At 37.9% G+C, this 25,608-nt stretch overlaps 1 long non-coding RNA gene across 1 annotated transcript; it reads right to left on the bottom strand.

The window, feature by feature from the left end:
* Window positions 1-445: 445 nt before the first annotated feature.
* Window positions 446-24,618, bottom strand: LOC110017743. The gene is made up of 4 exons (XR_002293240.2): window positions 24,105-24,618; window positions 23,723-23,813; window positions 3,560-3,721; window positions 446-1,330 (listed from the first exon to the last, which is right to left on the bottom strand). It is a non-coding gene; the product is annotated as an uncharacterized LOC110017743 (long non-coding RNA).
* Between the last annotated feature and the right edge of the window lie 990 nt (window positions 24,619-25,608).

The raw sequence follows: 25,608 nt of genomic DNA, 5'->3' as shown, positions 1-25,608 counted from the left end.
GTTCTGCCCAGCACACTTAAATCAGACTATGTTGGACTGGCATATAGAATTAAATCAATATTAAATCAAGACTTTTTGGATTAATTACTGACAATGACTGTTCAACCTCTCAACAGTGTACCAATCAACAGACAGCAACCATAACTCAAATTTTACGATCTAGTAGAGTATTGTACCGCTCAAATAATATTCAAAGCCGAAAACAATTTATTACAGACAAATATCCAAAGGTTATTTATTAAAAAAGAAGAACAATACAATTTTAGGGAAAAAGATAAATTTGTCATACATAAAGCACGTACAAATAAAATTTGTGGAGTGAAGTTGTGGAACAGAACCAGTAAATGCTTGAAACAATGTCCAAACATAAAAGAATTTAAATATAGATACAGAAATATGATCATGCATAAATATGTACAAATACAAAAAAATACAGAATGTCAGCATTTATAAATCTGCATACTTTGACAATACGTTTTGTTATTCATTTGCATGTTTGGAAATGAAATTGCATGTAAATATTTAGATATACACTTGGGTAGGGCACTGGACTTTGATGGTGGGAGTACTGGGTTTAGTTGGGAAAGTAAGGATTTGAGGTAAAGGGGTAAGAGTTTAAAAGATTTTTCTTCTTCTCACTCCCTTTTGAACTTGTGTTTATATAATTTTGTCTTGTTTTGTTTTATATAATTTATTTGCCTTTTTTGTTGTTGTTGTTGTTTTTTATAAGTTTTGTCTCATTTTTGTCTTATTTTATTATTTTACACTTGTTTTCACTTGTCCAAAATAAAAAAGACTACTACTACTACAGCAACCATATGGCCAGTGTCAGCAGGTGAAACTGGTTAACATGGTCAGTAAGGAGGCATTGGGAGGATCCCAAAAGGACAGGTCATCAATAAATATGATTGTTGGACTTTACGCTGATGCAAAAGTTCACAAGATGTATGATAGCTTTGAAGCGGCATGATAGTGCATTCTAAAATGACATATTTTTTGGTTAATAAATGCATTTATTAGCCATTGAAATGGGACCCTAGAACAGACATTTATGAAGTTGTTGCATTTAATGTTGGATTAAAGGAGAAACAAAGAATGTAACAGGCCAACCCTTGTAGCATGATTTGATTTACAAAAAATTCTTTCAGCATTTCAGAAAGGAGCTTGAAAATAAAGCAAATGAAAGCAGTCAGGGAGTTTGTTCTTGCCAGAGGAGATGCATGCTTGTCCCATTACTTCTCCTGAAGCCCGTGCGCCTCTCAGTGTGTCGCCATATCTGTGTGTGCTGACACCAGAGATTTAAGTATCTCTGTGGTCTTGGTGTCTTTGCCTGAAGAACAGAAGAGGTAAATGCATGTCAGAGTGTTTTTGCCACGGGGATTGTGTTTATGACAATTTTTAATAACAGTGATTTATAATAATTTAGCACAGCATGCAAACAAATGGGAAAACACACACACAACAATGCAAAAAAATAAAATCCTCTCGAGGCAAAAATGAATCTAGATGTGATGGTCCCTGAAGCTGAACTTCAGGAATGAGAAGAAGGAAGAGGAAAAGGAGGAAGAGATGAATGAAGGAAATTTGGTTTACAGAACAGCCAGAAACCACATGTCTTTAACCAAAACTCAAAAACTAAACAGTCTTCAGCGCTGTTGTGACTTAAATAGAATCATTTAACAATCAGAAAATTAAAAAAAACATCCCAAATTGACCTTCAGATTCCAATTTCATTTTTCTCAAAGCAGAACTAATTTCAATCAGGAGTGCAAAGATTGGCAATCAACTGAAAAAGAGATCAAATGTCATAAATCAAGCGCAGATTGCAAAAGCACCTTATTGTTTCGCTTTTGACAGCGAATCAGCTTGCCAGAGATGTCCAAAATCATTTTTGAAATGCAACCCCAAAAGTGTTTTTTATGCACATTTGTATCTTTTATTCATTCTTTTAGTCCTGCCTGATAAAATTAGAAGGAAATTGTATCTGCCGAACTGATCAGGTTGACAAAAACCTTAAAAGTCATGATGGATCACTTTTTTAATGCCAAAATAATACAAATAGATGAATAAAAACTAGATTTCTTTTGCAACAATGACAGAATAAATCCAGGACGCATGGAGAGAACGGCAAATGTTTTTGAAAATGACGGCCATTTGTTTTTTCATAAAACTGTTATAATATGGCATTATCAGTGCCAATTAGTCCTAATCACATCTGCCCTAACGAGTGGATGTGGGTGTCTGTGACTGAAAAATGGGCAAACCTGTACGCAGGTTGTCCATCAAGATCGTAGACCGCTCTTTTAGCCCGTACAGTGAAAATGTTCATGCACATTAGTTTTATATTTTTCTTCAGTCATGCTGCAGGGGACAGGTCGTAGCAAACACACATGGGTAAGTAAGGATGAAGTAGGTGAGATTTAAGCGTGTTGCACACATTTTTCAATTTTTCCAGCCCCTTCAAGGCCGTTAGTGCTCTTCATCTGATAAAAACAGCCTCCTTATGCGCAGCCTCGCTGTGAGAAAGGAGGAAATTAGACAGAGTGATGTGCGTCCAAAAGTCACTTACGCATCACATGCACACCCCATGCATGCGGCAGTCTTACAAACAACTTGCAACGCCAGGCAGCATCACCTGTAGGTCATAAGTGTGTGCAACTCGCATCATCCTTACAAATAGTCTATTATACACTTACCACACACATGACAATGGCACATTCCATCTTAATGAAACACTCCTAAAGGTGGTCCCTCGAGCCTCACAGAAGCTACTGGACACATCTGCGCTCCCCTTAAGATGCGGCCTCCACTCTTTATGACCTGTACCAACTAAGACCTAAGGCCTGCAATATGGTGTACGATAAAAAAATGATATCCCTCCCACTAAATGCTGCGAAAGCCCATTTTTTGTCAAGTATAATGATGTAATGGGAGCTTGTTGCTCTGCACTTCTATAGATTTGTCTTGAACCAGAGTTTCATGTGTGTTCCTTTTATTTCTCCAATTTTTCTACCCATGCACCAAAGATAAAAGCTTTTTAGATAAATAAACCAGCCTCCTCTTCTCTCGTCTCCCTTCCTCATGGTTTTCGACAGGTACTGAGTGTGGCAGAGCTGAGTGAATTGGTTGTTGAGAAGGGTCATTAGCTTTTTCGCCCCTGCCATCGATCGGAGGCAGAAGAGACCGGGGATAAAGCAGGCGATAGACAGAGCAGGAGAGAGACAGGAGCGTGGCCGGGCCTTTAAATTGAGACAATTGGAGAGAATGAAACACGGAATGGAGTGACTGCAACAGCATTGGTCAGGATAAATGGATTAAAATGTCCACAATGCTTTGTTTTAACTTTATATCACAGGTTAAGTAAGTGGAGGTGATAAGGCAGCCTCTTTTCACCAGGGGTTGTTTAAAAGTGCAGAGAGTCAAAAACTTTTTTTTAACCCTTAAGTCGTAATTTAAGACAGTCAGGCAATCAGTTATGCCTTTTTACACACAAATTTAGGCCTGGGTTAAATCTGTAATTTATAATGTTGACTTTTAATTTAAAAAAAGCACAACTTACAGAGTTGAATATGATTCTGCAGAAATGTCTCCATGCATCTTCTTTCTTCAGGTTTTTGCACAGATTGGGACTCATATTTGAGGGTTTTCCACATTAAAAACAATTCTGTTACCTGGAGCGTCCAGTTGTATGGATGGTGTTGAGCTGAAGCTTTGGCTTCACCTAAAGGAAGTAGAAGAAAACCCAAACAAAACAGCCTTTTAGATGGAAAAATCTTACTCTGAACTATAAGTGATTGAAAAATAACCCTAAGGGAGGGCAAGACCAAATATGAACCCAGGTGAACCTGCGGAGGGGCACGTTTGCTAAGTGGTAGCAGCAGCTGGGGCAATTAGCAGAAACTGACATCACAGACAAAAAGTAAAAAAGGATGAATTGCACAAGAGGCATGGAAAATAAAACAGGAAGTAAACTTATACATTACTAAACAGAAAGATTTCACAAAATTCTGGAGGAATTCAGATTATACAGAGGATATTCAATCCACAATCGTTTATAATACTGTGCAGATTTCTATAAACTGTTTCTGAGATATTGCTTAAGATTCAGATGTTTGGGCCTAGTCTAAGTTTGCATTGTTGTAAAAATTGAAAAGGAAAAGATTTTGTTTTTCTTTATTTTGGCGAAACAAGTAAAGGGTCTTTACATCCTTATAATTTAAAATCCTTATCATAAACATATAACTATGCCTACAGATTTCTCACAAAACCCCATTTCTTCTATGTAAAGTCCTTCCTCACAATACAATAACAACAATTCTGTAACACAACTCTAAAAGCTGAACAAATCAAACTAACAAAAGCACCAGCAGTAAAATCTTGACACATGCTCAAGAATGCAACACATCCTAAACTCCCATCATGCACCGGGCCTGCTGTTAACCTTGCATTCCACAGACCCTGACGACACGAATTAGCTCAAATATGATTGGATAAAAAAAACATACCAACAGCTCAAACAAAGTTAAGGCAAAAATAGGACATAAATATGTATTTGATTGGGGTTTTTTAAGCAACAAAAGTAAAATTGACTTTTTTGAGAAACTAAATGGCAGCATAGTGACAAAATCAAAAAGATAAAGGTTGGTTATTTCATACCACTCCAACAAAAATGCACTTTTCTGCCTTTTATAAAGATTATGTACAAATATATTTTTATGTTTTATTTCCATTGGATCATAGGTTTTACCGAAGAATTAAATGAAGTTTCCCGGACAACACGGTGTACATCCAAACACCCCACTTTTACAGTCCTAACGATCTGTGACATCCCCGCCTCACTGTTTTAACGGACTGTGACATCACTGCTGTTGTGTTTATTGATTAAAACGCTGGCAGCCTTTAGGAAGTTGAAATAAGATCCCAATCCAATCCCAGCTGCACTTAATGCCATTAGGAGCCGCGATTGGCTGCCTGGTTGCTTGGTAACCTGATTAGAGGTAAAGCATTTTGATGATGATGAGATTTGCTCATATTGGTGTCTGATCAAATCACATCAGAGATGTGTGTGCGCACACAAATACATACACTTAAAACAGCTGGACATACACACTAAAACATGTGCTGCCACCAATAAACATAAGATGTGCCAAAAATATTGTCTGACTCATTTTATGTTGCTTCAACATTTACTTTAAAACTTTGTAAACAGACTTTAATGTCAAAAAGGTATGATTCAGACTGAAAACTTTCTGTAAAATGTAAATTGCCAATCAATAAAAAGCAAAGTAAAGCACAATAAAAACACAGTCATTCTTGTATTCAATAAATGACAGAATATAAAAATAGAGACATTTTCCAACATTTTGACAAATTTCTATTTATTATACAGACTGATTCTCCTAGAGCGGTCCTGCTGTATGATCATTAAGCACCGGTTTTGATGACTGCCTTGGCAAATGGAGCAGAGCTCATCACAACCCAGCCAACTGGCTAAGATCTGATAAATGGATATTCATGAAAAGAGCAGTGAACTGCATGGAGTCAGACTTAATGTTCAGAGAAAGGAACCGGCTAAACTTCGCCTTAGAAAATCTTCAGTCTGTTTTGGCTTCTGGTCCACTGTTAACCTGCAAAATACCAGCAAATATGCAAAACGGTAAACAAGGAAAAGCTTGAATTAATGCACGGTTTGCTTCTTTTTTATTGGCATGTGAGACAGATTCTCTAAATCTTTCATTTGCATGTTTGCAAACATGAAAATTTGTTTCTTTGCAAAAAAGAGAACTGCTTCCTTCCTTCCTGCATCTTTTTATTTTTACTTAAGTTTTATTCTGTCTCAGGGGGTTTTCAACCCTAAACCCAACTCACAAATAAAGATTAAAATAAAAAGAAGCAGTGTCAGCTAAAAAGTGAATGTCACAAAAACATGTTTTTGTGTTAAATACAGCTTTAAAACTGACATTTGATGAAGAGTCACTATTTGGCACTTTACTGTTTTGTACTGAAAGCCCTCAGTATTTAAGGAGGAAAATAAACCAATGAGAGTGAGGGGATTTATGGGGGAAAAAACTCAAATCAGAATGATTGATTTAATGGTCGGATAATGTCTCATTGTAAAGGTTAGGTTTCCTTTTTATGTTTCTGTTTTTTGTTTCCTGGTTTTATTCTTTTTTCTTTTTGGCAATATGGCCTCTAAAAAAGTGGCTGTTTTACCTTTTTCAGGTGATTTGCTTCCCCAAGAAACAAATCTATCACATGCTAACGACTATCCCAAGGATAATATAACATTATACAAGCACAGAGCACCACATTCTGATGGAAAATGATAATTTTCCACGTAAAATGAGTTAAAGTCCTGCTCCAATCATATTTTTAAAAGCATTCTCAGTGGTCTTTCAATTACTACTACACTCTTTTTAGCTGAAATAAATAAATCTGTGTCTGCAGAGTATCAATAGTTCATTAAAAAACTCTGCCCCCTTTCCCATAACTGTCACTGAGAACTCTGGTTTCTTCCACTAGCTTACAGCCTCTAACACCCCAAACCAAACATTACTGGTGCAACAAAAATGGCAAACAGTTATCCAGATGCCAGAAGAGGAAGATGAAGACGTTCATGGATCTAGTCGTCTAAAAGTGGAGCAGAGCAGGGAGCTTGTGGCCCACTCAGCAGGATTTCTTTTCCCGTCTGCTCCTGATTCACAATGTTTTGAATAAAGGAATACACAGAAATGCAATTTTATGTTTAATTTTCTATAAATATGTCCTCCAACATCAGAAAAGGGCAACATAAACATGTTGAAACACCAACAGAGTGGGTCTTTAGCAGCATTCACAATATCTGTGGAAAAAATCCGATTGAGCTGATTCACAGCTTCAAAGTGGGATGTGGTCCACGACAAAATAGCTGGTTGACCGTAATGCAGCTGTCACTCAAAATTAAACCCACAATAATACTTCTTATGTAATGACTGAGGTTTACAACAAAAAAAAAAACCCTGTTCCAGTCAATAACACTAAAACCGCCAGTGGAAGTGGGCTAAGTATGTTTACATGAGCTGCATAGACGATTCTGTGGAAGTCAGTAGAAACTGACTGACATGAGGATTTGTACTTTAGTACTTTCTCTTTGGACTGGCCTTTCAAAAGGAGGGGTGGTAGCTTGATTGGGAGACAAAAGCCATCTCACAAGAGAATGCAGGAGTGGAAGTCTGTTGTTAGTTTGCGCATGTACATGTAAGAGCAGCGCTGATTTTTTTCCCATGTAAGCTGAAATGTCAACACCTGTCTTCACTCTTACTGATTCCCTTATAATTAATCAGCCGTGTAATTATCCTGCAGAGCAGGGAGGGTGGGAGAAAGACTGAAAAGAAAGAAAACGGCGAGGAAGAGAGGTACGGCAGACACGGAAAGAGAAAAACTTGTGAGCGAGTCCATTGTGGTTGAGTGCGAGAAAAAAAAAGAAAGAGCAGAAGAGACGGATGGAGGACGAGGAGGTTTCTCCTGAAAGGTGATAATAAGGAGTTCTTAAGAGAACAAATGAAAATGTCATTTCTTTCCTTGCCCGTTTCTGCCACCCGTCCCTGGGTCCTGTGGAGGGATAATGAGGGGGAATGGGAGAAAGTGAGTGTTTCTCAACATGAAACCTTTTGTTGAAACATCTCCACACTTCCCTCCCTCCATTCCTCGTTTCTGCCTTTTCCTTAAATCCTGACATTTTTCTTCCTCCTCCTCACTATCCAGTCTATCTTTTTTTCCCTCCCTTACAGCACCACTTTCTTCTTGTTACTTGGATTTTTTTACTTTTTCCTTTTTCCAGGCATGTCCTCCACCACTCGACACCACATTCCCTGCTCCTAGTTTCCCCCTTTGTTTGCACCACATTACTTCAGCTTGTGCTGCTCGGCAGACAGCAGGACAATAGATGAAGGATTTAGCTTCAGGTGAGGACAAGTTCCTCCCCAGCACCGATAAAGTGACAGTTATTATGATAATAGAACCCAGTTAAACATTAAAACTGCTTTTTTTTGTCCCACATCTTTCATAACTCTGCAGAAGCCCTCACGTAGCCTCCCTTTGTTGGGGGGATCATACATGATTTGAATGAAAATAAAACTGTAAAGACGCTGTTTAGATGTTTTTGAGTGAGACAATTATCTATGACTGCATTTTCTTGTTCTGGAAAAAATGTGTCTATATTATTCTACGTATTAACTTATCAATTAGGTTATTAAATTGAACTTTTAACTGCTGAAGCACTGAATTCTAAACCCTTTCAATGCAGCCCATATCTCTCAAATAATAAGCTTTTTTGCAGGCTATTTCTGGCATATACGCTAAAGAAAGTGTGTTGAAAAGATTTTTTTAGAAAATTGAAATGTTTGGCAATATGTAAATAATTTAACTTCTTGACATGCATTGATGCATCAAACCACTTCTAGACTTAGCTTCTACCTGAAAGCAAAAAAATGAGACATTTTTTTATGGTTGGAAGAGCTCATCGCTGATTTTTTTCCAGATTTTTCCCATGTATGTCAAACATAAAAAAAAAAATCACTAAAGTACATTTTTAGCTCAAATATTGCTGATTTTTTTGGGGAAAACAAGAAATACAAGCTAAGCCTTCTGGCTGCTTGATGCTGTGTTTGTATAGATCCCCAAACCATCTTAGCTTCTGTTTCTGCAGAGCAGTGCTACTAGAAAAAGACAAAGAAGGAAATAATTTATTTTAAAGGAATATAGTACCTAAATAAACAAAAGGATTGTTTGTTGATTTTATTTAGTAAACTACTTAAAAAAAACTGGATTCTGAACTACAGATCTCTCCTGCTTGCAGTTGAACAATTGATGGTATTTGGGAGAGCAATGCTTGTTTTGGTTTTGAACCAAGTGGACGATACATGAAGCCTCAGTCACATGACCTGTTGAGGTGGTGCTGGTCATCGGGCTGTCCCGGTCCGAGCGGCGGCATCTTAAGGGGAGCGCAGATGTGTTTTGTAGTTCCCTTGAGGTTGGCGCAACCACCTTAAGTGACTTCATAAAGACGGAATGTACCATTGTACCTGTAGGATGCCAACACAAACTGTACTCTGATTGTGTAATTTCCTAATTTTTGAACAGTCAGGATACACTGTTAAGGAGCATTCATTGCTTTGAGCGGCACGAATGTGCTCCTTGCACTGTGTATAGGGTTTGTAGGGTTGAAAAAGGAAAAACTGGACAACACATTTGTGTCTCACCTGTTGTTTAACCCTTGTGCCGTCTTAGATGACCCCACACTTACTTTGACGTGTTCTCCTTACCAGGACAAAGGTGGATAAAGCGCACTGACTAGTGGGTCTAGATGACCCAACTCCCAACATTAAAGTGATAACACAAGGGTTAAGTGTTTGTTACAACCTGTCGTTTGCTGCGTGCCTGTAGATAAAAATGTGCATGAAAATCTCCGCTCTACAGGCTCACCTAGTAGTGTACAACCTTGTTTGTGCAAGTTTGCTTCAGGTTTGCTTGTTTCTTTACCTGCCGTCACCCTGCATCCACCCATAAGGATGGCTGTGACTGAAGCTTTAGTGGTAACCATGGTAACCATTATTTGAGTTGACATGAGAGCAGCTCAGCCCACAACACCAAATGTTTTAATGAACTAACGTTTTCATAGGATGTCTCTAATTTCAAAAAACGTGATTTCTTGACACCGTTTTGTCCCACATCAGACCTTCGTCATCTTTGAGGCTATTACTGCTAAATCAGACATTTTCAGTGAAAGTTGAACACAGAGCTGCAGGTAGCCTGGCAGGCAGAGGAAGAAAGAGGGTTCTTCTATGGGAAACTGCTGTGAATCTGCAGGTGAATTGTGTTGAGGTCTTTGGCCAATCGGTGCTCAACACTGTGCTTGACCAGTGACATGACAGGCTTTATTCCTCTGTCGAGAAAGAAAAGGTAGCTCCTGCAGTGCACTGCTTTAGTCTGTCAGTACGCTGCCAGAAGTGTCTGAATCTTGAGTGCTGAAAGATTGAGCTGTGTTAGCCACTTGAGGAACCGAATGTCATGATTCAACTTCTCCTGAAGAGGAAACAACCTTACATCTAACATGACTTTAGACAACATGCAAGCTTGAATTTGTTTGAACAAAATAAATAATAAAACCAAAACTTTGATAACTGAGAAGTTTGGAGATTTTTTTTTGTTCTGTGTTTGGCTCATAAAAAATTCACAATGGTACGAGATTGTTGTGTGAGAGCTGGAACAGCCAACAATCCAAAGTAAAACAAAACAAAAAGAAAAAAAGATTAAAGATCCAATGTTTTTAAAATGAAAGTTTGGAACAAGGTTTGATTTTTGCTTTTAAAGTAGCTGTTTACTTTTTAAAAAAATATCTTTTAATTCCTCAAATTAAATGCTTAAATGATCATTGCTGCTTTGTTGTAATTTTTGTCTTTGCAAGGTAAGGATTTGATCAAAATAGGTTTTTGTTGTTCCACCAGAGAGCCTTAAATTTATAGTTGCTACTGTTTTGACGACACTAATCGCAATGAACATGTTTTGACTTTCATAGTTTAATTAACAAGAAACTTTATTATGCTTTATATTAGATTGATTAAAAATAAAATGTAAAATAAATGTTCCATTTATTATTTCCTGACTTTCTATGTTTATTTAATGTGTTCTCTGATGAGGGCTGTGTCTAGAACATTTCTGTCTGGCAATTTCCTGATAGCAGCCATAAGTGGAGACATGGCAGAAACTCCTGCTTCCTCCTTTTCTCCCACAGAGAAACAAGGATGTCAGAGCCAGGCGGCGTGGGTCTGCAGGCAACACACCGCTTATCATCTGCAAAAGAGTTTAGGCTGATTCTGTTACGCGGCCGTGGGGATGCTGAGTCCAGCTGGATTAGACTGATCACAGATCAGCAAAACACACCGTGGAATCAGACAAGACTATTACCAAAAGATAGATGGGATGTGTGTGCGTTTGTGTGCTTTCCTTTTCTCACCATTTATATGGCTTGTGTGTCTGTGCATGTGTCTGTGTGTGTGGACAACAGATGGGCAGTAAAAAAATCAGCAAATTAATCCTCAACACATCGCAGAGCACTAATTACTGATTAATAACCACTGGACTGCGCCCTGTGCCACTTTCTCATACTACATAAGCACTTTCTGCCAGATCTGGGAAGAAAATAAGTTATAAAGGAGTGGAGGTTGCTCAACAGAAGTCAGAGAAGAACCAAGAGAGTTGGGTTGGACACACCAACATAGAAGGGTAATGGTACAATGATCACAAATACACACATGGAGGCACAAACTTCCTTTAAAGAGTCTGGCCTCTATCGTCACCTAAGCAAGAATGGATGTTTTACGTAAAAAAAGCACAGAGTTAAGCACAAAGAAAGCAAAACCAAAGTGTTCCAACTTCAAGATGAAGTGAAGACTCCTTTTTAGAGAAAATTCCAACCATGGACTGCACAAGAGAACTGGAGCGGGCAAGTGTGATGTCGCCCATAGAAAATGATGTGAATCCATTCCAGCCAAATTGAGTCAGCTCAGTCGCCATTATTTCGTGGTACAGACATGTTGGAAGCCGAAATCGTCTGTAATTTGGTCAAGTCGGTCTGAGTCAACATTTCTATGGCAACCACTCTCACTAATCAGCTTTATGGAAGTCCACATTCCCAACAAACCCGCTCAAAAGTCAATCAAACGTTTTGAATGTTTAACGCAAGAACACTTTTATTGAGGCATCCGATTGGTCAGTTTATAACTGACTAACTTGAACTACCAAAAAGGAAAAAAGGATGAGCAACAACACTTTAAAAACAAGGTATCAGAGCAAGAATGGTCATTCTGATGCATGGAATGACTGAATAAAAGCTGTTTATTTCTCTATAGAAGTCTAAGGCATTTTGGCCTTTTTGGGGCCGGTACCTCCCGTTTGGAATGTGAGAGAAACTCAATCCAGGTCTCATATCCAGATAATAATTCCAACACGCACTGTATGTATACTACAGGATAAAGTGGTAGCAACAAACAGACTAACAGTTTCTTTCAGGTAATGTAGTATCGACCTACACCCAAATTTGTCGGGTTCTTCTTTAACAATAACAACCAGGCCGATCATTATCATTGACTCAAAAGGCAGGCCATCTATTTTATAGTTCCACTTTGATTAAAAATGAGTTATGTAACATCAACAAACTCTTAATAATATTAATCAAAAAGATGAGGACAAACAAACAAACAAACAATACATTTAGACCCCAACCCATTAAAGTTATGAATTATGTACCAAATGTCTCCCCTTTTTCCTTGGTCCTTGGTCAAACCAGTTTTAAAAAAAACCTGATTGAGTCGGGATGATTGTAATGGTTTTGGATCATAATACTGGGTGGACAAAGGTTGACAAAGCAGAAGACTCCACATGGACAAGATATGAAGAAAAACATGACGACAAATGTGGGAGAAAGAAGAAGCACAGGCTGTTTTCAATGTTCAGAGAAAGTTGTTCTTACCACAAATGCCATTTACAACACCTGACTGATCATCAGGTTTCGGACATTTCTGTTGGATCTTTCTGGTGTGCTTTTAAATTTACCTCTAAAGGCCCGTACACACCGGGACGAATATTCGCCAGGCGTTATTCGCCAGCGTTTTTCGCCACGTTTTTTGTGTTCACACCCAGGCGATTTTCGCTGACGATGAGTGGAGTGAACATGCAATTTCATTCCCTGACATTAGATGGCGCTTAATGTAAAACAGAAATACTCCTGTACACAAGGTGGCGCTGCGCAACTTTACGCTTCTGAAAGTCGCTTTTCACTCAGAAGAAGAGAGCAAGTATTTACACGCTTGTCAGAATCAAACAAAGAAAACATGAATATTTCAAGCACCAGTAGATCCAACTGGTGCTTGGTTCGGGGATATTTTAGAATGTCCGTCATTATTGCTTCGCGGCTGTGTGTAGACGCTACTTGGCGTCTATCTTCTTCGCTGGTATGTGTGCTCAGCAAGGCAGTTTTGTGTTTGAGCGCCCCCAAGTTGTGTTTTACTGTAACTTCAGAAGCTCCAGACACGTGAGCAAAAGCGCCGTTCTCATTGGTCGAGTAGATTTCGACGCGACGCGTCGAAAAAAAAAAACGAACCCGAGGCGTTTTTTTTTTTTTGACGCTTTAACGCCTGGCGTTTTTTCGTGTCGGTGTGCACACTCTCGTTGGTGCCCTTTGTTTAGTCACGAGGCGTTAAACGTCGGCGAAAATCGCCGGCGAAATTCGTCCCGGTGTGAACAGGCCTTTAAACAGAAAACAAACTGGATGATACAAAGACTTCAAGAATCTGGCTTCAGGGAGGATAGCTAATCAGCAGTGACGTGCAGTCAGGAGAGGCAGGTGAGGCACAGCCTCACCTGTCATTATGGGAAGAAAAGAGAAAAAATAAATTCAATTATTATATTTAATCAGTAAGTTGTGCTTTGCGGTCATTTTCCATTTAAATGTACCATTTTTGGGTGTTTTTTCTTTTCAAAATCGCTGAATTCCCGCATTTGCCGTTCAGATACTAAGTGACCTGCGATGAGGCACCAGCCCGCTGAGCCTCACCTTGGATTGCGCAATACCTATGCAGTCAGACGGTACTGCTGTCTCTCTGTATGTCGGTTCAATCACTTGTACTATATGAGCTGAGTTTAAATAATTTAGCAGATGTATATGATGCACAGTGCTTGTTTTTATAAATAACTGTATGTGAGGGACGTGTTTCTTGTGCTGAGCGCTAAACGACGGCGAAAAAGCCGCTGGGTGAGGCCAGACATTCTCGTGCCTCATGTTGCAGTTCTCGTGCCTCATGTTAGGGGGCGCCGGTGAGCCCTGAGATTATGACGCTAAAAATACTAGAAGAAGTGATAGCAAGCGGCAAGTCATTTTCTTCAGAAGGAGCGGCGTATGGACTTTATTTACAACTAAAGGTAAGACGATAATAACGTTTGTGCTTTTTTCTATGCTGCAGTTTGTATATGAAAAAAAACATGTTGAAATTATATTTTAAACAAAACGTTAACTGTTGTCAATCAAATGGTGAATAAGTTACTCAGTTATTTATACTCATGGTTCATATGTTTGTAAATCTGACTGATGACGTCAGTGCCTCACCAGCCATTAACCTCACCGCACGTCACTGCTAATCAGTGACTGAAAGGACAGTCGTACTTCAGGTGTGAGACACAAACAGGAACTCCAGCTCATGAAACACAAAGAGCTCATTAAAGAGGAAATGCTTTTTAGAATCAACAGGACTTAACAAAGCAGATATGTGGACAAGAAAAGCACAAAAAACCTGGCAAAACCAAATACTGGTAGTCCAACAAATAAAGAGAAACTGAGAAGTTCAAACACACAAAAATACCAATCCAAATGATAAAATATTCAGCAAAATACACTGGGTTCAAACTAATGGATTTTATTTAACATTTGTCAGTACTATGTAATTGAAAATGAATAAGTTTATATAAAGTTTATATAATAATAAAGTAGTGTAACATAAAGTTAGACCAGAAAAGAACCACAGATGGAATCATTCTGACTTGTATGTAAGAGTTAATGACCGATGAGGTGTTCATTATTAGAAATTATATCATGGTCTGGGTGAATACTCGATTCTGATTGACTGCTGGGTGTGGATTAAACAATTATAATGGACAGAGATAAAGCACACCTAAAAAAGAAGTTCCAGTGACATAGCCCAAATTTCTATATCACTGCGCTGGCTCCTTTGAAACAAACTTTTGTCTAGACGCTGGAGGCCAGACCATGACAAACTATGAGCTAGACTCCATCATAACGGGGTGGAAGAGGGCCAATGAAATGTCTAGAATGCAGAGAGAACCATTCATAAATGTGAACGGGAAGATGGGATTTTAATTGGCTGAGAAGAAGATGGGCTATTTAACTATTGGTTCAAAGTGAAAGGCTGATTGATAATGATGTATGGAGTGATGTAACAACCCAGCGAACCTGGAAATGAAGTAGGTCTGTCTTATTGAAATTGTGTCAAAGCTTCACCTCTCTCCTTGAAACTTTTATGTGATTACCACTCAGTTTCACACCAGAGTTCAGGTGACTTTTCCTACTAACAAGAAACAAACCCTGGTGAGAATCCAACCCACCAGTGTAAACGTGCTCCAAGAAAGTGATGGAAGTGCAGCCATTGCTGCACTTTAGAGGCTTTTGTGGCAGTCATTTCTGTCAGCTGGGTTTGTCCCTTTAGATCAGACTGGAAACACCGCACTCATTACTCAAGATAATGGCCAGACAGAGAGAAGGGGAAGAGGACACACACACAGAGAGTTAATGAGTGCGAGTGAATGTCTTTCACACTTGATCATGCCATATTACCGCTCGCATAGATAAAAGGAGAAATGCTGAATTGTAGTTTTACCATCTCTCTTCTGGACCATCTATCTTGCTAACTGCTGCAGCCTGTGGAAACTGCTTTTCTACAGGAAATTACCATAGAGCTCTAACTTCCCCGGAGAATGACCACATTAGCCTTACCTCCAGTAGAAAAATGACAATATGTGGAAGTATTTCCAATCATCAAGTCAGATGTAGACTTTCTATTTCCATTGTGCCATTTCATTTCTGGAAAATTAAATTTTTATTGCCTTTATGTGATGATTACGTTAGACATTTACCATCTAATTATGGAATCGGTTACCTTCTAACCGGGGAAAACATGTTTTGGCAAAAATGTAACACGGGCCACCGGACACTGATGTCCATTAGATAAATGTCAATTGGATATTTCTACTGGACACCTCTATGTTGCCACTCCATTATCCCTTGTGCTATCCTATGGGGTCCAGATGACCCCATCCTTACATTGACGTGTTCTCCCTACCATGACAAAGGTGGAAAAAGGTGAAGAGGATTTCACGTAATCCATGGACACCAGTGAAGATCACAAATCATTGAAGAAAAAAGGTTTAGAGAACTGTCTAGTGGGTCTAGATGACCCATCTCCCAATGTTAAAGTCCCTAGGATAGCACAAGGGTTAAAGGTCTACCTACAGTGGTCTTAAGGATCTCTGGAGGTCGTCTGCACATTTACTTGTAGCCATCTAACCTTGGGATATTTTTAGATGTTTATTAGAGCTTTTTTATTTACCTGTTAAAAAGATAAATACTGCAATTGTACACCCATCCATCTTCAGAATTCACTGAATCCCTTTCAGGGTCATGGGTTTGCTGGAGCCTATCCCAGCTACTGTTGGGCAAAGGCAGGGTACACCCTGAACAAGTCACCAGTCTGTTGTGGGGTCACACACAGGTGCAATTTAGAGTCACCAATGGACCTATGAATTGTATTTTTGCACTGTGGGAGGAAACTGGAAAACCAAAGAATTGCACAAGGAGAACATGCAAACTCCATACATCCTCGTCAGGATTTGAACCAGGCCCTTCTTGTTGGGAGGCGAGAGCGCTAACCAGTACACAACCATGGAGCCTGCAATTTTATTTGTGTTATTGTTCATAGACAAATACCAATCACAAAATTATAATTTCAAAAAGTAGAAAACATTTCTACTGTAGTCTACCTGGAGCTAAAGGTCTGAGAAACGTGCATCAAAACAACAATCCAGCATCTTAACTTTTTAACAATCAAAACCCAACTTTCAAAACATACAAATCCACTAAAATAACCGTGCAGATAGAAAAACAAACAGGGTGCAGTAACCTCTGCTTAATATATAATGTATATATACTCAAACAAGTGTTTTTGAGCATTCACTTTCACCAAAGTGATCCCGATGCCATCAGATTATTCTTCAGTACTGCAGATCTTGTTGTGTAGGTCTAATAATTCCGTCCTCTGCTGGATTACCGAAAGTTTGGAAGGTGACCTCGAAAGCACAAAAAACAATCATCAATGCACCTTCTTAATTACTCTTTATGTTCTTTAGTTACTCTATTTAGTTAACCCTAACCCTCCTCAGGAGAAATGGTGGCTTGTTTACAACGCGCAAGGCATGATGGGACTGTTAGCTGTGGCAAAGCCATCTTCTAGAAATCCATATGTGCAATAGGCCTCCATGAATCGATGTCTATCTGATGCATAATGTATATCTAAAGCTGTAAATGCCGAAGTAGCCATGATTCAGATCTCTAATAGATGTGTTTGTGCCCAGCGGGAGAGGCAAACCTGTTTTGGGTTTTTTTATTGTCTAACCACAAAGCTGGCATCACGAGGGATTTATAAAGACCTGATGTTATTAAAAAATAAAAAATTTGGTTACTAAAGCCAATTGTCTGTACTAAAACCTAGAAAAAAAATCAAGTGTAGAAGTAATGGTACATAAAAGCATCACACCCTAAATGTGTTAAATTTTTTCATGATTTTATAAACCAGATGTACAAACACATCCATCTATTCATCTCTTGTTAAAAAAAATGCATATTAACAGCTGCTGGGAACCAATATCACTAATGACTGACCCCAAAGTAAACCAACAATTCTGACGAGGCAGACTGTGCTAGCAGAGGATGAAACATGTGTATTAGGACATGTATTACGCAGTACATGTGTCAGATGTGGGTCATGGAGTGTGTATGATCTGTGTCAGATTATATTTATTTTAATCATCATCTGTCTGTCAACACTGCAGCTGCCACACAGTGAAAAAAAGCTCATTAACTTAATCAAATATACATTATAAAATAAAATAAAAATAGTCATTAAGGAGCTCATTTTAATGAAGACGCTTGTCTAATGTTAAGAGGTAAAGCAATCCAAAGAAATGTGCTACATCCAATTTTTTATATTTAGTGACCAATGAGATTAATTTTTTTGAATGTGTGAACTAAAAGATGAAATTTCATGTCAATTCCCAGGTTTGTTTAATTTTTCTTAACCTTCAATGGTCAGTTAGTGTTCTTTTGTGTTTTTTTTAGGTTTGGTTTTGACATTTTGGCTTTGATCTCCATATTAGGCATGTGGGTGTGGTTATTGAAAAAGTTCCATTGCCATGTCAATCCAAAAATGTACATGTAAAATTTACATTGTTCTGTTCGTCACCACCAGGCGACTAAAGCATAAAATGGTTTCTATGGAGACTTTAATGACTTTATCACATGCAACTCTGATCTGGGTGACAGGTGCAGAAGAGGAGAGAGACGGGCGTGTAGCAGCTGATTAGCCAGTGAGGGCGAGTCAAAGTGGGGTACCAAGGGCAGGGGCAGGGGCAAGGACAGGGGCAGGGGCTGGGGCAGGGGCGGCGGCGGGTAGTGCCTGTGGACCATACAACGCCGCTTTCAGCTTTAATTCATATTTACAATAGAATTTCTGTTTTTTTGTTTCTCTTTTCTTTTTTTAGTGTGTTCTTTTATCTTTCCCCCTTAAAATGTGTTATTACTTTAATTTTTTTAACAATTAAGAATGGATAAAGCTCATTAATATACTTAAATGAGCATCATTAGTTTATGAATTTATCATTTAGAATTCTTTCTTGCATCTGCATTTTCTGCAGCCCTGATTCTCAAACAAATCTCTGACTTTGTCTAAAAAGACACATTATTAAAGCAAAGTTTTATCTTATTGCCAACATTTAGGGGAAAATAAGACAATGCAGGAAATTGCAACCTTGATTGACGACGTTCAATTAAGATAACATTCAATCACAGCTGAAAACCATACGAGGAAAATCAGAATCGGAAGTAAACATGAATAAAAAATGACGCATTATCCTGCTTTATTAAAAAAAGAAAAATGACTTCTAATGCGTTGTTTTGAGCAGGATGAAAAATGCCTAAAAAAGCCAAACCGTTTTGACTGGTTCCATTTATATAATGAAGCATCTTCCACATCTGCTGACCCCAAATTCATGGAGATTAAAAATGAGCCAGGCTTGTTAGGAGTTTAATCCTTTTAATGCTCTCATTATGCTGCAACCAGTCATTTCACATTCTTAATTTTTTTTAAATCTTTATAAAATGCATTCTAAAAGTTTTGTTGATTCAAGTGAAGAGCTGCAAAGATCAAACATAGAGAAAAACAACAAAGATGTTTCAGATTTGGATCAAATGAACGACTTCTGGAGGAACCAGGAAGTTCTAAGATTTTTGACTGAAGTTTCTGGCAGCTGCATGGTGGAGTTACTAACAGCTAAAGGAGGTACGTGCTTCATGGAGAGGAGCGAGGGAGAAGAGCTGGGGGAGACTTGGACTGGTGAGCTCAGATAAAGCAGAGTCTTGCCAGGGATGGATTTACAGATGAGTTGTTGTGATGAATGAATGAGTACAGCGCTGATAGACTTGCAGGACTGCCCATAACTCCAGAATATTTATGACAGTGCCAGCTGGCTTAACTTATTGCATTAAAAATGTACAGGCCAAGTTGGGTGCTCACAGACCCACCTCACATGCTCCACTGCAACCGGATCGTTTAATAGCTTCCTTCCAAATCAGCAGGTTTTCCATAATTGTGAGAAAAATGTAGGATAAGAATTTTACAAGCTGGAAATTTACCCCCCGGGGATGACCATACTGCATACGTTTACGACCTGGAAAGGACAGGAATGACAAGAGGCATTCCTTTTTAATTTTTTTTATTTAACCTTTATTTAACCAGGAAAAAAAAACTCATTGAGATTAAAAATCTATTTTGCAAGAGTGTCCTGGCCAAGAGGCAGCAGCACAACAAAAACACATATTTCTCATTTACACTCACACTCAATCAACATAAAAAAGGCAGTCTTAAAAAAAGTATCTGCAGTTTGATAGCTTTGTCTCACGTTCATCTAAAAGTAATTTGAGTCCAGAGAAACAAATTATTTCAATTTAAACTCTTTCTGGATTTAAAAATGGTCTTAATGGCTTACTTTCAGCTACACTGAAATTAAGACACATTAGGCGCCATGTTTTTGCAATGTTGGAGCCGGACAACATCAGTAAGCAGTGATGGGGCCGAATATGATTCATAGCCAATCAGGACAGAGCTTGTTGGAAGTCAACACCTCTGCCACTTGAAAGTTGGCTCTGGAGAATCTGTCAATCAAATGTTCTGAACATTGGCTACTTTTATTGAGGCATCCGAATGATGACTTAATGATCTGAATAACTTGCAATAAAGGAAGAAAATCATTATTGCTCTTGCTAATCATCGGATTAGCAACAAGATGTCAGTCTAGTTCTCATATACAGTAAATAGTCTGATCCTAAGTTTGGACAATGAGAAGTGATGGTTTTGTCAGTGACAATTTATGAAATAAAAGCATTTAAACAGAGAAAAAATATTTTTATCCCCATTCTGGCCTGTTTGCATTTGCTTCAATAACTGTGAGAAAAAAACAAAAATCTTTTTTTTTTCTTCCCAAAAACAAAGACATTTTTATTTTTTCTTGCAGCTGGTAGAAATGAAATCCTAAAGAGTATAGGAGGTCATTATCCCACACAGACAATTCCCCAAACTAATCCAATAAAGCCAGAGAAGCTGTGGGTTGGCTTGTTTGTAATGTAACAATTTTATCGCTGTGAAAGCAGCTCTGTGCTGCAGGCGAACGCACAACATATCAACGCACACATGCACTCCTGCTCCTGCACTGACATGTGAGCAGAGCAGAACCGATACGTGTGTGTATGCTGCCCCACAATGGCACTCCCACATGCACATACTCACACCGCCTTTCCTAAACAGATGAGAGTTGGATTAGCCAAACTGGCAGACAGCATAGAGGCTCTTATCCACTGGAGCTAATTCACTTTCCTGCACCATCGCTTGCTTCATTGCCTTTTGTCCACGACAATCTGCGGCTCCATCTTCACCCTGTGATCCCCCTTCTCTGCCCATTCTCCTGCTCTCTCTTTCATTTTTGATCTTTTCTTTCATATCTGTCTACATCTCTTCCTAACCCTTTTGTTCTGCTCCTTTCCCCTTTGCTGCTTTCAGACCCAGCACTCATGCTGCATCTGAGAGCAGGTAAAGATGTCTTGGAAAAGCTCGCCATGCCTCTGGCTGTAAAGGCTTTGTGCTGATAAAGCTGCACGGATGGATGATGTTACTCATAAGTCTCTCAGAGCATCCCTAAAAATTGATTAAAAGCTGCGGCATTACGGAAATTTTGGAATCCAATCTAATTTATTTGACCTTTATGGGGAAGTGATATATTTCATGGTAGATTTAAACATTGCTGCCGTGACCTTGATTGAAGCTCCGACCTTGATGGACACCAGAACTATAAAATAAACTGCCTTGTGAAATTTGTTTTTTTTAAAACAGCAACACACTTTTGTGTAGCTTCAAATGAATGCAGGTCCTGCGTGTTTGTTTGTGTAATCATTCCCTTTGTAACACAATGCTACGTTTTAGGAGATCATTCTGTTCAAGCTCATTTCAATTAAAAAAGACAATAAATGAGTAACAAAAGTGCAAAAAATGTAGTTTTATTTATGACAATTACAAAAATTCATTAAAAATGTTTTTTTTTGTTTTATTAATCTCCACTTTCATCTGGATAATGCTGCTGTTGTTCCTTGTATTTTGCTGATCTTCTATTCTTTTTCAACCCTTGTGGGTAGAAAGTGACCCACTACCATGTTTATTTGTGGAAAAGCTTCCTGAAACGATCCTTTTCCAACTATGACTAAAAGGACTCCATCATCAGAAAAAGTAATACTTGATGTTTATGTTTCCACGTGGGCTATACACTACTAGGGTACAGAGATTGTCTTATGGGTCATTTTGACCCACAAATTATAAAAGCATTAGAACATTAGAAAAAAAGTTCAAAGGCCACACAAGCTGTCTAATTGAGAAATACACACAAAAAAAAGCACACTTTATCACATGAACTCTACTATACTCTTACACAAGTACTATCAAACTGTTACACAAAGGATCAAACTCATAAGAATAAACTGTTGACAAAACATTTTTTCTTTTTTCCCATTGCAATAATTAATTCAGAAGTAATAACATATTTATGTTGCAGTATAAAAGGAAATTGTATGACAGTTGATTTTTGTTTAAAAAACAGTGAAATAATGTTCACTGGTGATTATCTTTTGGCCTTGTTTGACAAAAAATATGACAGAAAAATTAGCTACACTGATAGGAATGCAAAAGTAACAGGTTTTTTTCCCACTAAGTACTAAATATTTTAGAATAAAAATTCAATTAATCTGATTTATTTTGGGGCTTTAGTAAGGTGGGCAATTTTTGACCTGCAGGACAAGGGCAGTAAACAGGACCGCACAAGGGTCGACTTTATTTCATGCTCCGGCATGTTTGTTGTTTATGTATTGGTGACTCAAAATTCTTCTTTTGTTCTAAACAAAATCCTGCCTGTCAGGGGCTTTTTTGGTTGTGTCTGTAAATATATGTATTCATTTCATTTTCCACATCTGGCTGTGTTCGTTAGTTCTGCATTTGGAGCTGCCAAACACACATTTACTGCAGCTTTTCAGTGGGTTTGCAGCTTTTTTCCCCCCAACATTTTCTGTTCACATGAATTGATGTTGATGTCGGCAGTTTTTTTTTTATTATTATTTAGAGAAAGTGCTGGGCATTATTGCAGAGTGAGAAACATTTTTTTATGTTTAGCACTCAAACTCAATTATTACCAAAAAGCTGAGTAACCAATCAATAATAACGATAACTAATATATAAATGAAGATATAAAAAATAAAAGTGACATGTTTAGTTTGGCTCAGCCGGTAAAAACAGTTGGATGGAAAGTTTTGTATTCACTTATCTCAGCCTGACGTTACAAAAAAAGCTTCCTCTGCTGGAGAACTCCTGCGCTGACCAGGGTGAGTGTGGAACGCCTTAAAGATTAAGGGCTGTGAACACTGCCTCACCGTGCAAACGATTTGAATACATGAACACAAACACACACACCTATATCTTGTAATAGCAGGTGTTTTGGTTTAATCCTTGGAGTCCTGCAGCAACGTATGGATCATTTGACTTCCATGGTGAAAGGCTGTCTGAGGGTGATATGGGTCAATCATTAAAACAATCTTTCTACACAAACACTTGGCTTTCATTTGCATAAAAAGTGAACAATTGTGCATTGCTTTGTTATTTCCAATACCAATTGTTCGTTGTAGGAAAACTAGCACAGTTTTTATGTGTATTTGTGTTTTGCAGAGCAGCTAAAGGCTGAGCGTCTTCACAATTTTACAAGGGTTCAGAATGAGGGTTGATTAAATTAAGGAGCTGGGACAATACTGTCACGATGGCAGTGAAGAATTATAAAAAAAAACACACTTTTTTGTTATTTTTTTACATTAAAAACGGGAAGATGTGCACTCATATTTATGCACTCAGCAGAATTAATCTGTGGGAACTACGATGTTTTAAACCAGTGATGGAATGTAAATTAAAAAAAAAACATTTTAGCACGTTGGCAAAGATTGGCAAACATCTAATTACAAGTAATTTTATTTAAAAGCAATATACCTATATAAAAGCAATATAACATAAGATGACCAACGTTTCTTGCAGTAAACTTATGAGTTCAAGTGTAGCGCTATTTTTTCAACATGAATTGATAAAGTTTTTTCATGCAGGCAGGGTTATGACAATGATGATACATTATCTTACATAAAAACATCCCTTTTCTTCTATGATTTGACTAAGTAGAGCCAAGTGGTTTTAAAACTATTATCCACAACTTAACAAATAAAAGCTAAACGTTGCTCAACTTTTGTTAGAAATGATTGTTTAAGGCTGGTTACCTTGAGGGAATCCTGGTAAAGAAACCATTGGACCTTCTTCTCTGTTAACTCTATCAGAATCATTTCTTGAGTGTACCTTTCCTGCATGTGCCTGCAAAAACACAGTAGACCCGGCATTTTAGAGTGCAATGTTGTGGAATATATATGCATATTCCATGTGGTAAACATATGGAACTTTGGTGTGAACAGACAACTTGACCAATAAACTCAAACATCTAAATAAAGAAATTCAACAGCCGTGCAAAAGAAGACTTGAATCTGAAAACAGAAAGGAAAAAAACAAATGACGGAAGACAAAACAATGACGACATATTAGTCACTTTTAGGACCATTGAATATAAATATTTGATGTTTGTGGTGACTGGAGTCTGTGCATTCGTACCTGCCAAAGCCGGGAAGATGTTGGCTTTTCCTTTGACCTCCTCTGTGCCTCCACTTGGGGTTTTTGAGGCCCTCTGTGTGTTAATGTTTATCTAGGTCAGCACCGCCTCCTGTGGGGTTGGCTTCCATCACACCTATTGTTCATTAACAGCTCACTTCAGTTTAAACTTACACTCCTTAGTGGGTTATTTGATAACTTCTTCTGTGATGTCAGGAAGTCTTTATTGTCTCTATACTGTTTTTTATTTTTTTATGTTTAGTTTGATATTTAACTAAATGAAGGACAAAAGAATACTTAATAACAGATAATAGAATAAATACTTTTTTTTAACAAACTATGCAGCCAATACAAATATAAATTGACACACCTATAAAAAAAAAAAAAACTTAAACATCCTTTTCTTTAAATGTAGGTTGCCTCATTATCTATTTGTTTTACATTTCAGAGACTCTTCTAATTTCCAAGTGTTAGTGTAGTTTCTGTTAAGCTTTTTCTATTCAGGGTCTGGATGATTTATTAGTTGTTGGGGGGTCCTGTAAAAGTTGGAGAATGCTGTGGGTTGATGGCCATTTCCTGATGAGGCCAAATCTCAAAGCGTAAAATGCAAATGTATGCAGAAAAAAAGACTTTATTCTCTTTGTTTGGAAATATTAATTTTCATACCAGTCAGATACCCAACTATAAGTTTTTTGCAATAATAAAGGGTGGAAAGGAAAAGTGCCAACTTGAATCTTTAGCGAACAAAAATAAATTTTGACATTCAGTGAATTATTTTAGAAAAGTAAAAAAAAAAAACATGCAACCAAGGTTTGCCAAAGAGCTAACATTACAAAGGTTTTTGCTCTATTCAATAAAGCCAGCTGGCATATTTGACATTAACAGAAAATAACGTTATTGTAGAGGTCAGTCTTACATTTTTCTTGAATAAATGAGTCAGAGTGGGTTGTCAGGTCTTCTTTAATGTCAGCTGAATCCACTAAAAGCTAAACTTTTCACTGTGATTATGTCTGACTCGTTTATAATTTATAATCACATCTAATGAAAAAGCAAGGTTCTTCACATTCTTTTGGTTACAAGCAGATAAAATGCTAAACATAAATAACCCTAAAATGTCTATTTACACCTTTAAGTGACTTTAACCCAAGAACTGACTAGGTTTTTAATTGGCATTTCATATTTGTTTATCACCAAGGTTTTAAGAATCTACAACAAAAGATTTGAATGTTTGACTCTGCTATCATTGCCAGAGAACTTGTAAACCATTTGAGAACGGTTCAAGCTGTTGGAGAAAACGCCAAATACATCCAGAACCCCACATCTGCAGCCAACTGTTGCAGCAGAGCTTCACGTAGCTCAAAACAGTAAAAAGACAAAATGCTTTTGTCTTGAATTTTGCACTTATGCAGAAGCTTCACATACGCTAACTGAAAATCTTCCAAACATTTGCACAAACCACTTTCTGCACGTTCTTATTTAAATCATTTTTTTTCGGCTCCTTTTTCAT

The sequence above is a fragment of the Oryzias latipes genome, chromosome 24, assembly GCF_002234675.1.
Source record: "Oryzias latipes chromosome 24, ASM223467v1".
In the NCBI taxonomy this organism is placed as follows: domain Eukaryota; kingdom Metazoa; phylum Chordata; class Actinopteri; order Beloniformes; family Adrianichthyidae; genus Oryzias; species Oryzias latipes.
The sequence above is the reverse complement of the archived record's forward strand: the minus strand, read 5'-3'. Positions and strand labels throughout refer to the sequence as shown.